This window comes from Pelophylax lessonae, assembly GCF_965119305.1.
Source record: "Pelophylax lessonae genome assembly, chromosome: 9".
NCBI classification, from domain to species: domain Eukaryota; kingdom Metazoa; phylum Chordata; class Amphibia; order Anura; family Ranidae; genus Pelophylax; species Pelophylax lessonae.
The window spans coordinates 270,146,777-270,161,846 of record NC_138776.1 but is presented as its reverse complement, the minus strand read 5'-3'; the positions used below and the strand labels follow the sequence as shown (position 1 = coordinate 270,161,846).

Here is a 15,070-nt window from a genome sequence, read left to right as displayed (position 1 = left end):
ATTTCACAAACATTAAGAGGTCTGTTTTTAAAAAAAATGTGTGATTTCCTATAATCGTCAGCTCTATCTAGTGGCCATAATGTGTTATTTCTCTTTTTTTTAATTGAGGTATTTTGGGACAAATACTGGATTATGGCCACTAGATGGAGCTGAGGATTCTCTTCATAGGCCGCTATGGACTGAATGTACAATCTGATCAATGTACTCACGTTGTCGCTGGGGGTGTTGAAAATGATCGGCGCATCGCCATGCAGCCTTTTCCAATTCGGAACCCAGAATAATCGCGGTTGTGTGTGACGCCATCCTGGCCCCTCCCCCACCCCCTCCCCCCACAGAAGTGTCATTGCTGGATTAACATGCACCGTTGGCCTGGCTGCGTCCCCCGCTGTTCCCCTCTCATTGGATGGTGTTGCCTCAGGAGGCGGACGATGCAGAACATCAACGTGCCGCCCCCCCCCCACGCTCTCCGCCCTTCCTCGGGACTTGTAATCTCTGTCACCTCCCCCATGGGCTGGTGTAGTGCCGCTCAGCGCTAACATCATCATCACATCCCTGGGATGAGACACAGAGTCTGCTTCACTAAATGAGCTGCGAGGGGAGGAGGAGGGGTAAGAGACCAGCCTGCCATGTTTAATGTAAGTGAGGGGTGAGTGCATAGAAGTGGCCCATCCCCCATCTCTGCTGTACCTCCAGTCTGTGTACAGTGTGTGCCTATCACATTGGGGCCTAAGTTGCTGCCAAAAGACTCCCCAATCATTTGTTAAAGTGATACTAAAGGGTATTATTATTATTTTCTGTAAAATAAAGAAAGATATCATACTTACCTGCTGGCCGTCTCTTCTACCATGTCTGCAGTCTCTGACCGTCTCCTGTAACATGTCTGCAGTCTCTGACCGTCTCCTTTACCATGTCTGCAGTCTCTGACCGTCTCCTGTACTATGTCTGCAGTCTCTGACCGTCTCCTGTACCATGTCTGCAATCTCTGACCGTCTCCTGTAACATGTCTGCAGTCTCTGACCGTCTCCTTTACCATGTCTGCAGTCTCTGACCGTCTCCTGTACTATGTCTGCAGTCTCTGACCGTCTCCTGTAACATAACATACATAAATTTGTAGCGCTAACACTTGAGTTAAAAGTCCTTAAAATCAAGAAAGGAAACAGTCTTTTTTAAGAATAATCCAGGTGTTGGAGAACCACGTACAAGTTGGAAAGTTTATGTGAGCAATCCTTCCTTCCTTCAAGGGCTGCGTGACTCAAACCACCACCAAGATAGGTATCAAAAATACCCTTACCAGATAACACCACAAATTGAGCAATCAAATGGCATAGACCTCAAGGACAGTTGACCGACCCTGATGGATGTCCTGGGAACTCATAGACACCGGAGTCCTCCCGCACATATAGCATAGACATACAAAAGAAAGGCTCTCATGGTGTAGTATGCTCGATAAAGAGGGAATTTATTGAAAGAAATCCTATAATGCACTCACATGATTGCAGAGTATTAGCAGCGTTTTGGAAGCGTGCATCTCCGGATGTTTCCCACCAACAAGATGGCCGCCGTCGTCGTCCACTGCACATGCGCCCGCCTCCACCAATGGGGCCGCCCGACGTACGTTTCGTCACACGGAAATGATGTCGTCAGGGGCTTGTGACGAAACGTACGTCGGGCGGCCCCATTGGTGGAGGCGGGCGCATGTGCAGTGGACGACGACGGCGGCCATCTTGTTGGTGGGAAACATCCGGAGATGCACGCTTCCAAAACGCTGCTAATACTCTGCAATCATGTGAGTGCATTATAGGATTTCTTTCAATAAATTCCCTCTTTATCGAGCATACTACACCATGAGAGCCTTTCTTTTGTATGTCTATGCTATATGTGCGGGAGGACTCCGGTGTCTATGAGTTCCCAGGACATCCATCAGGGTCGGTCAACTGTCCTTGAGGTCTATGCCATTTGATTGCTCAATTTGTGGTGTTATCTGGTAAGGGTATTTTTGATACCTATCTTGGTGGTGGTTTGAGTCACGCAGCCCTTGAAGGAAGGAAGGATTGCTCACATAAACTTTCCAACTTGTACGTGGTTCTCCAACACCTGGATTATTCTTAAAAAACACTGTTTCCTTTCTTGATTTTAAGGACTTTTAACTCAAGTGTTAGCGCTACAAATTTATGTATGTTATGCTTTATGACTTATCAGGGTCACTTTCTGTGTAGCTGCTTTCCATATTAATATATTTGATCATCATGTATTAAGATTAATACGAATCACTCATTACTTTTTAGCTTGTTGGTGCATAGCGCAGCTGTTCTTTTATATTTAGTCTCCTGTAACATGTCTGCAGTCTCTGACTGTCTCCTTTACCATGTCTGCAGTCTCTGACTGTCTCCTGTACCATGTCTGCAATCTCTGACCGTCTCCTTTACCATGTCTGCAGTCTCTGACCATTCTCCTGTACCATGTCTGCAGTCTCTGACCTTCTCCTATACTATGTCTGCAGTCTCTGACCTTCTCCTGTAACATGTCTGTAGTTTCTGACCGTCTCCTGTACCATGTCTGCAGTCTCCGACCGTCTCCTGCATCGTGTCTGCAGTCTCTGACCTTCTCCTGTAACATGTCTGCAGTTTCTGACCGTCTCCTGTACCATGTCTGCAGTCTCTGACCTTCTCCTGTAACATGTCTGCAGTTTCTGACCGTCTCCTTTACCATGTCTGCAGTCTCTGACCGTCTCCTGTACTATGTCTGCAGTCTCTGACCTTCTCCTGTAACATGTCTGCAGTTTCTGACCGTCTCCTGTACCATGTCTGCAGTCTCCGACCGTCTCCTGCATCGTGTCTGCAGTCTCTGACCGTCTCCTGTATCATGTCTGCAGTCTCTGACCGTCTCCTATACCATGTCTGCAGTCTCTGACCGTCTCCTATACCATGTCTGCAGTCTCTGACCGTCTCCTATACCATGTCCGCAGTCTCTGATGATCTCCTGTACTATGTCTGCAGTCTCTGACCGTCTCCTGTACCATGTCTGCAGTCTCTGACCGTCTCCTGCATCGTGTCTGCAGTCTCTGACCTTCTCCTGTACTATGTCTGCAGTCTCTGACCGTCTCCTGTACCATGTCTGCAGTCTCTGACCGTCTCCTGTACCATGTCTGCAGTCTCTGACCGTCTCCTTTACCATGTCCGCAGTCTCTGACTGTCTTCTGTACTATGTCTGCAGTCTCTGACCGTCTCCTGTACCATGTCTGCAGTCTCTGACCATCTCCTGTACCATGCCCGCAGTCTCTGACCATCTCCTGTACTCTGTCTGCAGTTTCTGACCGTCTCCTGTACCATGTCTGCAGTCTCTGACCGTCTCCTGTACCATGCCCGCAGTCTCTGACCATCTCCTGTACTCTGTCTGCAGTCTCTGACCGTCTCCTGTACCATGTCTGCAGTCTCTGACCGTCTCCTGTACCATGTCTGCAGTCTCTGACCGTCTCCTTTACCATATCCGCAGTCTCTGACTGTCTTCTGTACTATGTCTGCAGTCTCTGACCGTCCTTTGTAGTATGTATATCTCCTAGCACAAACCCCCCACATCACCCCATCACAAAGCCTTTTGCCTCATCCCCCCCCCCCCCCCAACATAAATCCACCTCAATCACCACTCCTAGCATACCCCCCCAAATTGATTTTCCTAGAGCAACTCTTACCCCCTTCCACCCTCAAACTCCCCCTATCCCCTTAAATCCCCTCCATCAATCTCCTTGCAGTGCCCGAGGCAGCCTCCCCTTCTCTTCACCTTTTATCACAGCCTTGCACTGGACTGTCTTCTTTCCAAAAAAGGGTAATTTGGGGGTATTTGTACTGTCTTGGCATTTTCGGGCCTCAAGAGGAAATTGCCCATTAGTATATCAGGATTGATCAATTTTCAGATATATATCCCATAGTTTGTAAATTCCAGGGGTGCTCAACCTGTGGCCCGTGGAGCTCTCAAATGCTGCCTACGGAGCCCTCTGATGTGGCCCACGGAGCCCTCTGATTTAGCCTAGGAAGCTCATTGATGTGGCCCATAGAGCCCTATGATGTGGCCCCTGAAGCCCTCTAATATGGCCCGTGGAGCCCTCTGATTTGGCCCACGGAGCTCATTGATGTGGCCTAGAACATTAAACCAGAGAAGCGCATGTCCAGGGTCGGCAAATCATTGATCACATTCTGGGCTTGCGGAATTGCCACCCCAGAACTTTAGAGTGCCTTGAGTAAGTGTCAGGAGTGGAGGGAGCAGTAGCTGAATAAGCTGATGCTTCCCGCTGTCCCAGGCAGAGATACTGAGAGCACCTCACATTTGTCGTTTCTAGCACCCTGGAGAGTGGCCCGCAGCAGAAGCTGGCAGAGGAAAAGAAGATCAATGTATTGACCACTTCCTGCCCAGCCTATTGCCAAAAGACAGGTGCGCAGGACATTCTTCGATCCAGGTGGACGTCAATTTGAGAACTCTGATAGCAGGCCAGTCAAGTTCCTCCACCCCAAACTCGCTCCTCCATGTCTTTATGGACCTTGCTTTGTGCACTGGTGTGCAGTCATGTTGGAACAGGAAGGGATCATCCCCAAACTCCTCCCACAAAGTTGGGAACATGAAATTGTCCAAAATGTCTTGGTATGCTGACGTCTTAAGAGTTCCCTTCACTGGAGATGAGGGGCCAAGCCCAACCCCTGAAAAACAACCCCCACACCATAATCCTTGCTCAACCAAATGATTTGGACCAGTGCAAAAAGCAAGGTCCATAAAGAGACGGATGAGTGAGTTTGCGGTGGAGAAACTTGACTGGCCTGCTCAGAGTCCTGACCTCAACTCGATAGAAGACCTTCGGGATGAATTAGTGCGCAGACTGCAAGCCAGGCTTTCCCGTCCATCATCAGTGCCTGACCTCACAATTGCACTTCTGGAAGAATGGTGAAACGTTCCCATAGACACACTCCTAAACCTTGTGGACAGCCATCCCAGAAGAGTTGAAGCTGTTATAGCTGCAAAGGGTGGGCCAACTCAATATTGAACCCTACGGACTAAGACTGGGATGCCATTAAAGTTCATGTGTGTGTAAAGGCAGGCGTCCCAATACTTTTGGTGATATGGTGTATTTTAGCTGAAACTGTGGAGTTTTGGTGAACTGTAAATCGTGTGATTTCTAAGAAATGAGAAAGTATTATCAGCTAGTTTCCTTCTCACTACGTATGCAGAATGTTCTCCTGTGATTGGCTATTGCCTAAGTCACCGCCTATGATTTCTGTATAGAAATATCTAACTCCTGGAATTAAAATTTATCCAGTTAAGGACTATAGCCGATATTCTGCTGCAGGGCGGCCCTCCTGTGCAGAGTCATGTGTATATACACGTGATTCTGCACTTCCGCCTGCAGGGGATGTAGAAGATATCTGCGGGTGCCGGGAAATGGATGTCCTCTGGCACCCACCGATCGTCGGGCAGAGACACAGAATGGAGCTCAGTCTATGTAAATAAGGCAGAGATCCAGACATAGTACAGGAGATGGTCGGAGACTGCAGACATGGTACAGGAGAAGGACACTGTACTGAGGGTGATCACACTGATAAGACTTCTTGAAGGTTCTGCAGCCGGCATTCCATGTGAGTGATGATCAGAGACTGCAGACCTATTACAGGAGATGGGCATAGACTGGAGATGTGGTAAAGGAGACGGTCAGAGACTGCAGACATACTACAGGAGATGGTCAGAGACTATAGACATATTACAGGAGATGGGCATAGACTGGAGATGTGGTAAAGGAGACGGTCAGAGACTGCAGACATAGTACAGGAGATGGTCAAAGACTGCAGACATACTACAGGAGATGGTCAGAGACTGCAAACCTAGTGCAGGAGACGGTCAGAGACTGCAGACATACTACAGGAGATGGTCAGAGACTATAGACATATTACAGGAGATGGGCATAGACTGGAGATGTGGTAAAGGAGACGGTCAGAGACTGCAGACATAGTACAGGAGATGGTCAAAGACTGCAGACATACTACAGGAGATGGTCAGAGACTGAACACATAGTACAGGAGATGGGCAGAGACTGCAGATGTGGTACAGGAGATGGTCAGAGACTGCTGACATAGTACAGGAGATGGTCAGAGACTGCAGACATGGTACAGGAGACGGTCAGAGACCACAGATATACTACAGGAGATGGTCAGAGGCTGCAGACATAGTACAGGAGATGGTCAGAGACTGAAGACATACTACAGGAGACGGTCCAAGACTGCAGACATACTACAGGAGATGGTCAGAGACTGCAGATATGGTACAGGAGACAGTCAGAGACTGCAGACATAGTACAGGAGACGGTCAGAGACTGCAGACATAGTACAGGAGACAGTCAGAGACTGCAGACATGGTACTGGAGATGGTCAAAGACTGCAGACATAGTACAGGAGATGGTCAGAGATTGCAGAAATGGTACAGGAGATGGTCAGAGACTGCAGACATGGTACAGGAGACGGTCAGAGACTGCAGACATGGTACAGGAGATGTACACAGTAGCCGGCATTCCATGTGAGTGGTGGACATTGTTTCTGATGTTCTTCAGCTGTGGAGCTCTTTGTGTACAGTCCTGTGTGAGCCAACCAGGAATTGTTTTCAGTCAAATGTTGTGGGCTGGGGAAGGGGTGGGTTACAGTGCCATGCTGATTGGCTAAAGAGGTGGAGCAACTTCCGCTACATCGGTGCAGGGTATTTGACCCATCAGTAGTCCCTCCCTCCTACTGAGAAGCGCTATTGGTTGCTACATTGTGCATACAGAATACAGTATTATTACAGACATTTTATAAACTGTCCATACATTTTTCACATATTGGGCAACCGCCGCCCCCTTGGTGGAAGTGGAGATGACCCATCTATAAGGATATACAGTACATACACACACAGCACAAGGCCGTGGTCACACTACGAGACGTTTCTCGGGGCTGCAGTTCCTCTGAGCTCCACAAGATGGTGATCTCACTTCTACCCAGACAGGAAGTCTCTATGGAAGACAGGAAGTGATGTCAGCTACACACAGGAAGTTCCTGAGGTACAAAGTACAGAGGAGACGTTGCTGGAAGAGGCAGCAGAGGAGGTAATAAGATTTTATTTTCTATTTACACCCAGTAACCCCCTGTCATGTCCGTCCTCTTCCTCCATAGTCACTGTGATGTCTTTTATCTCCAGCAGATGATGATACACACATATATAGTGTGTAAATCTAGATTAACCCCTTCAGGGTCAGAACATTTCCCTATTAACAGGGCCGGAAAATCCTCTTCCTTTAGGAGATGGGTCACCTTTCCCACCAATCACCTTCCCACCTCATCAGTCTAAACCAGCGTTTCCCAATAGGTTCCGCGAGAACAAAATTGGGGTTCCGCTGCGTTTGGCCTCATCCAAGATGGCCACCGCTACCTGCTATTTCCCGGAAGGTCGGAAACCGCAGAGATCACCCAACCTTGATCTTATAAGATGGGCGGGACAATTCTGGACTTCGGGCAGGACCAGTGCTGAGGCTGCTGCCTGAATGAACTTTTCACATTAACCAATAGGTGATTGGCTGCTAGGGGGCGGTCCTAGCAACCAATCACCAGCTTGCTAATATGAAAGGCTAACCTGGCAGCTCCCGCACCCCCATCCAGTGCTGCTGTGCCTTCAGTCCAGGATTGTCCCCCCCTCCTTCTCCTTGCTCTGTGTAAGTTATGAAGAACAGGGAGGAAAGGACATGGCTGTGAACTTGTGAAGGATGGGGAGCAGGGTCATATAAAGCAATGGTCCTCAATCCTGGTCCTCGGGGCCCACTAACAGGCCAGATTTTAAGTATTACCTTGGGGAGATGCAGACTAGAATACTGTAATCACTGAGCAGCAAATTAGATCACCTGTGATGTAATTTAGGTATCTTGCAAACTTGGCCTGTTAGTGGGCCCTGAGGACCAGAGTTGAGGATCACTGATATAAATGGGACAATGTTGTGGGGAGTATGTGAAAGGGGCAGTGCTGTGGGGGGATGTGAGGGAGGCACAGCTGGGGGGGGATGTGAAGGGGGCAGAGCTGGGGGGGATGTGAAGGGGGCAGAGCTGGGGGGGATGTGAAAGAGGCAGAGCTGGGAGGGAATGTGAAGGGGCAGAGCTGGGGGGATGTGAAGGGGGCAGAGCTGGGGGGGGATGTGAAGGGGGCAGCGCTGTATGAGGGATGTGAGGTGAGGGAGGCAGAGCTGGGGGAGATGTGAAGGGGGCAGCGCTGTGGGAGGGATGTGAAGGGGGCAATGCTGTGGGGGGGGGGATGTGAGGGAGGCAGAGCTGGGGGGGATGTGAAGCGGGCAGAGCTGGGGGGGATGTGAGGGAGGCAGAGCTGGGGGGATGTGAAGGGGTAGAGCTGGGGGGGATGTGAAGGGGGCAATGCTGTGGGGGGATGTGAAGGGGGCAGTGCTGTGGGGGGGATGTGAGGGAGGCAGAGCTGGGGGGGGGGAATTGAGGGAGGCAGAGCTGGGGGGGGGGGGGTGTGAAGGAGGACAATGTTGTGGGGAGTATGTGAAAGCGGCAGTGGGAGGGGATGTCAAGGGTGGGATGCTGTGGGGGGGGGGGGATGTGAGGGAGACAGAGCTGGGGGGGGGGGTGTGAAGGAGGACAATGTTGTGGGGAGTATGTGAAAGGGGCAGTGCTGTGGGGGGGGGGATGTTAAAATCTAGTTTTTCCATAATGCTCCCTGTCTTGGATGTCTATAATAAAATGTGATCAGTAAAGTCTCCGGAGTACACGGAGATCACAGGAATATGATGAGTCCTGGCAAAGCCTACAGAAAAAGTTCATCTTTAAGTTTAGGAGAGGTGGGACGCATCCGGGAGAAACGATTCTGTGCTCAGAAACCTCAAAGAGCGCCCCCTTCCCTCACACAGCTCCTCCTCCCAATGTCCCTCATTACTCTGATTTGAGGGATCACACTGATCTCACAGTTCCTCCTCCCAATGTCCCTCCAACTGGCTCTTTTTCTATTCTGATGCTCTGAGGATGTGGATAGACCCTTGGCACCCTTACTAGCAAGGTGGGACTTTATGTCTTGTGTTATATGAAAGGATGCCAGAATTGCTTACGACAAGCTTTGAACCCTTGGAGTGGTGGGGGGGCCCTTTGTGGGTAAATTCTACCTCAGTCTGAAATGGGGATTGACAAACAGATACCTGACCAGAGAGGTGAGGAGGATTCTGGGAGGTCACATGACATCACTCTTATCTCTATTAATAAAACACAGACTTGACCGGAGAGGAGGATTCTGGGAAAGTCATTTAATTTTTTCTCTTTGTGTTCATATCTAGAGTTTTCCTGCTGTGAAGTCTGGAGATCATATGACCATCACATTGCCTCCACCTCCCTCCCTGATAGAATTGAGAAATTAAAAGAAGATTTGAGAAGTCAACAGAGAGATCATCGAGTTACTGACAGGAGAGGTGAGCGGTGCCGGGAAGGACGTCATGATGGAGAATCAGCCGCCCCTCACATCACCGGGTAAGAGGAGACTTTATTGTAAAGGAGAGAGCAGTACGGAGGCTCCACCTAGATCCCCCATCATCTGATAAACACATAGAAACAATGTATTCAGTCAGTGTGTGTGTTTCCTACAGATGGATCCAGTAATGGGAACCCACCAGAGAGATGTCCCCGTCCTCTGTATTCCCGGGATTCCACACAGGAAGATCACACCATCCTTCACCATCATCAGGTAGATGAGGAACAATCACTGATAGTATCATTAGGATCTGTACATTATCTGCATTGTTACCATTGATGTCATTTTTATTATATATTCAGAGTGGAAACCTGAGAGATTCTAAAGTTGAGGTTAAGGAAGAGATAAAAGAGGAGGATGATGAGGATGGGGTGATGGAGGAGTCAGAGTTTCTAAAGGAACGCAAAGATCTGTACCAGGACACCATGGGGGAGTCACCCAGCTACAGAAACCCACCAGAGAGATGTCCCCGTCCTCTGTATTCCCGGGATTCCACACAGGAAGGTCACACCATCCCTCAATGTTACAAGGTTGGTGGAAACAAAGATTAAAACAAAAGTAAGGCGCAGTTGCTACAAATCTCATGGTAAATGTCCATAAAGAAGTCCATATACTTGGTGGAGTGCACTAAATAGGCCAATAACTTAGGGCTGCCATCAATACAGGAACAGAAGCCAAATTCCTGCAAGGCTGCTGGTATAAATAAGAGGGAGGGCGGCTCTAAGTGTAGACTTTAAAACCGATTTATTGTATAGTATATAATTGACAACTCACATGTTTGGAGATAAAAACAGGCACTTCATAATAGTAAGGCTGTCCCAAGGGTCATCAGTGGATGTAAAAAACGTTCGCTGGCAGCGCCATGCAGGGCTCACCTCGCTGGTCGCTGTTAGGAAGCTGGCTGTACGATGGATGTACACTCAGAGGTGCAGGTGGCTTAGTGGCGTAGGAGAAAAGACGTCACTGGAATGTGACGCATTTTCGAGCATGTGCGCTGCAAGTGTTACAGCAGCCGCGTTCATTCTTCAGTGCTTGAAGATAATGTCCCAAAATCATTGATGGACACAGCTCCAGAATCTTCTTTACCATTGAATTATGCTGCCCCCTATAGGAGTAGGACATGAGTCAGGAAAAAGCTTTACCATGCCTATGGGGCGGTCCCACACGCTATAGGCATTCACCATCCGCGGGTATGGGCCTTGGGCCGTGGCTTTGCGGCCTACTCGGCGGAACTTATGTGAGGCAGCCCCTGGGAGAATGGCTGAAGCCACTGCCTCCCGTGTGGGCACCCGCATTCCCCTCCACTGCCCTGGGAGGTCAGATCCGCTGGGGCTCACATCCTGGCGACGGGGGCGCTCCCAACATTTAGGCAGCGGCTTGTGGCCTACTAGGTCATGCGGCTGAGTTGGGCGCCGCCGTTGGGGGGCGACCTCAGTGGGTCTAGCTGAAGCCCCCAACTCCCCCCTTGGGCATCTGCCGGACTAAGGATCCATGCTATTTGCGTCTGGGCCCCCACAAAAATTTAGACTGCGGCCTGCTTGGCCATATGGTCTGCTAGGAACCTCCCTTGAATCAGGTGGCGACATGGGGGTGCTTAATTTTTAGTGACAGTCTTGCCGCTATTATTATGTGAGCTTGGGTACTCTGCCTGCGAGTCATGGCGGGCGGCCCATCTTTAAGATGGGGCTATGGTCTATTTTGTCCTCTATGGTGGGCTCTTAAGGCGACCCCCTTGTCTTTTGCAGGGTCTCATAGGTGGTCCATTTGTGGACCCTTGGCCGGGGTCCCCCCCTGGTATTGCAATCGGCGTTCTCCCCGATTGTTATGTTTCGAGGTGAGCTTAGTATGTAGCAACCCTACTGGATCTGCGTCCACGCACTTCAAGTGCTCTGTTAGTGAGGATGATTCCTTTTTTTCCTGTAGCTGTCCATGACATGGCGCTGGTGGAAGCACGGATTGTACCGGTGTGGGCAATCTTGAAAATGGAGGATGCAGCTGCTGCTGTGTCGGATGTGCCGGTCCTCTTTGGTACCTGCAGCCCCCCAAAAGCGGGAAAGGTATTCACGGAAAAGGTTTTCTGCCTATTTTGACAAAGTTGTCAGAAGTCAATGACCTAAACGCAATAGGTCGATGCCTAAGCATTTCGCTAGACCGTATCCCCTTGAAGAGTCCCTGTAAAAATAAGTGGACAGTCCCACCTGTGGTGGATTCTCAGGTTCCAGTCTGAATAAATCCACTCTAATCCAGTGGAGGAGTCTCTGGCTTTTAAAGACCCTTTTGACTGGAGAGCCGAGACTTCGGTCCACCACATGTTTACTGTGGCCGGTTCGGTCTCACCTCAGATCCTCGGGTATTCACAAAAGTGTTGGCCCCGGTGTTTGCATTGTAGCAGCAGCGGGGGATTGCGGTACTGGGTACCTGGACGCTTTTCTTCTGCAAGCAGAGTCTCTGATTGCTCTAAAGGACAACCCGGAAATTACTGTACGGACTCTGCAGGAGTTCAGTTGGAAATTGACCTTCCAAAAAAATCTGGTTACGTCCACCAAGTTGGACTATCTGGGTCTCACTCTGGACTTGGCTTCAGCCAGGGTGTTTCTTCCAGGTGAAAAATCTGCAGGATGCGATTTGGCTCCTGTTGTCCAGCAGACGGTTACCTTTCAGCACTTGCATGAGGGTGCTGTGCCTGATGGTGTCTACCTTCAAGGCGGTTCCGTTTGCACAGTTCCACTCAAGTCCTCTGCAAAGAGAGATTCTTGCCAAGTGGGACAAGAATCCACAGTCTCTAGACAATCTGATCCTGTTGAGCCGAGATACGAGAGGGTCCCTGATATGGTGGCTTCACTCTCCGGTGCTTCGATAGGGCAAATTCTTCCTTCCCCTGTACTGGACGGTGGTCACCACGGTTGGCAGCCTGTCTGGGTGGGGAGGCATTTTGGGCACGGATGTGCTCAAGGGGTCTGGACTCTGGAGGAGTCAAGACTACTGATCAATATACTGAAACTTCGGGTGATAAGATTTGTCTGGCTCATTGAACAAATCGCCGTTAGGGGTGCCTGGTAAGGATTCCATGGGACAATGCCACGGCACGTCAATCACCAAGGGGACACAAAAAGTGTCCTGGCGGCTCGGGAGGTAGCCGGCATTCTAAGGTTCAGCTGTGCCTCTGGTGAGGAACTTCCGCGGTTGGCCTCTCGTCTCAACAGGAAGGTACATAGAATTAAGGCAGAACTCAGGATCCTCTGGCTGATGCCACAGATCACTGGCGGCTCCTTGGGGCCAGTATCGTATGATATACGCCTTTCCCCTGCTAATACTTCTGCCGAGTCTTTTGCAAAGGTTTGAGGCAGAAGGGATCTGGTCATCCTAGTGGCTCCAGACTGGTCTTGCCAGTCTTGGTACACTGATCTGGTATGGCCGGTCGCCGATGCCCCTTGGAGACTTCCTCTCAGAGAAGATCTAATGGCCCAAAGGGCCAATCTTCGATCCTGCTTTACAGTCGCTGGCTTTAACGGCTTGGCTGTAGAAAGCCAGGTGCTGAAGGATAGGGGGTTGTCTGAACCAGTGATTCCCACGCTGGTAAAGGCTAGAAAATCTACCTCTAGGAAAATTTACCTTCGCACCTGGAAGACGTACATTGTGTGGTATGAGTCTCTTGGGGATCATCCCCGTTCCTTTTCCGTTGCTCGGATTTTGGCATTCCTCAAACGAGGTGTTGAGCAGCACCTGGTCCTTGGTACCATCCAGGGCCAGGTTTTCAGCCTTGACGGTCTTCTTTTACCGTTCTTTGGCTACGTATTCTTTGGTTTGCACCTTTTGTTCAGGGGGTTCGCCACTTGGCTCCCCCAATTCAGTCTCTGTTGCCTCCATGGGATCTTAATTTGGTGCTGTCGGTTCTCCAGTAACCGCCTTTAAAAATATTTGCGAGCTTCCTCTGATTATATTGTCCCAGAAGGTAGCCTTCCTGGTGGCTATTACTTCTGCATGCAGGGTGTCGGAGCTGGTGGTGTTGTCTTGTCGTTCACCTTACCTGGTGGCTCACAGAGATAGTGGTGCTTCGCCCTTGTCAGTCTTCACTTCCTAAGGTTGTTTCTCGTTTCCATCTGAATTCTGGATGTGGGTCGGGCACTCAGGGTGTACATTGCGGCAACCGAGTCGTTCAGGAAATCAGCCTTACTATTTGTTCTTACGGACCTCGTAAGGGGTTGGACGCTATTGACGCTACCATTTCCAGATGGACAAGACAGACTGTGATGCAGGCCTATTTCATCAAGAGTCAGGTTCCTCCATTCCCGGTTAAGGCGCTTTTCTACGTGGGCGCTTAGTGCCTCCTGGGCCTTTCACCATCAGGTGTCAGTAATACAGGTTTGCAAGGCGGCCACCTGGTCGTCTGTGCATCCTTTCACAAGATTTAATAAAGTGGATGTACTGGCATCTGCGGATGCTGCTTTTAGCCGCAAGGTTTTGCAGGCCGATGTTTGAGAGGACCGTGTCCTCCTTTGAGGGTGTAATGTTTTCAGGTGAGCTCCAGTTGTTCCTGTTTGAGCTCCATATCTGGTTGGCTAGGTTTAGCCTTTTGGGAATTTTTTTGCTGTGTTTTTTCCCACCCCTCATGTTTAACAATGCTGACGTCCCAATGGTTTAGAAGATTCTGGAGCTGTGCCCATCAATGAACATCAGAGAAAAGGATTTTATAGTAAGACAAAAATTCTATTATTTTACAGAAGATGATATTTATTGATTATAATAATTTTCTTGATTTAGAGTGGAGATCCAATCGATATAGAATTTGAGGTTAAAGCAGAAGAAGAAGAGACGTATGTGAGGGATGATCAGCAGTCTATGGAGGAGGATGGAATAACGGGGACATTTATAGAGGAGGACACTCCTACAGAGATCAGCACAGGTGGGTCATTAAAACTAAAAATATGTAAGCCAGTTGACTACTGAACACCAATATTATGAGTCCTGACCCCTGCACTATATACTCTATGTTGTACAATACATACTCCTCACCCCTGCACTATATACTCTATGTTGTACAATACATACTCTTGACCCCTGCACTATATACTCTATGTTGTACATTACATACTCCTGACCCCTGCACTATATACTCCATGTTGTACATTACATACTCCTGACCCCTGCACTATATACTCTATGTTGTACATTACATACTCCTGACTTCTGCTCTCTCCCCTCTACCCACTGCTATATATACACATAATATGGATTCTCTTTTGTTACTCCCATTTCCTACCAGCTGGACATTTTATATCTGATGATTTGATTGGAGGACAGACTTTTACATGGTGATAATAATGTGATAACATCCTCCAACTTTGGAACCTTAAACAGAAAGTGATAATGAGGGAGGAGTCAGTAACCCAATGATGGTGGTCTTCAGGATCAGTCCGGTCTTCATCTTGGTTGTTCTCCCCCCCCCCCCCCCCATCCTCACTCTCTGACCTCTGGTGGGGCTCAGCCCCGCTGTTATTCATGACTAAATCATGGACTAAATAAGGAAGTGCAGGACTTCTTGTGTT

At 49.3% G+C, this 15,070-nt stretch overlaps 1 protein-coding gene across 1 annotated transcript in view; it reads left to right on the top strand.

Annotated features, from left to right (window-relative positions):
• Nucleotides 1–15,070, top strand: part of LOC309564464 (uncharacterized protein) — a gene marked incomplete at both ends in the record, with an annotated part of 826,241 nt that overhangs the window by 715,237 nt on the left and 95,934 nt on the right.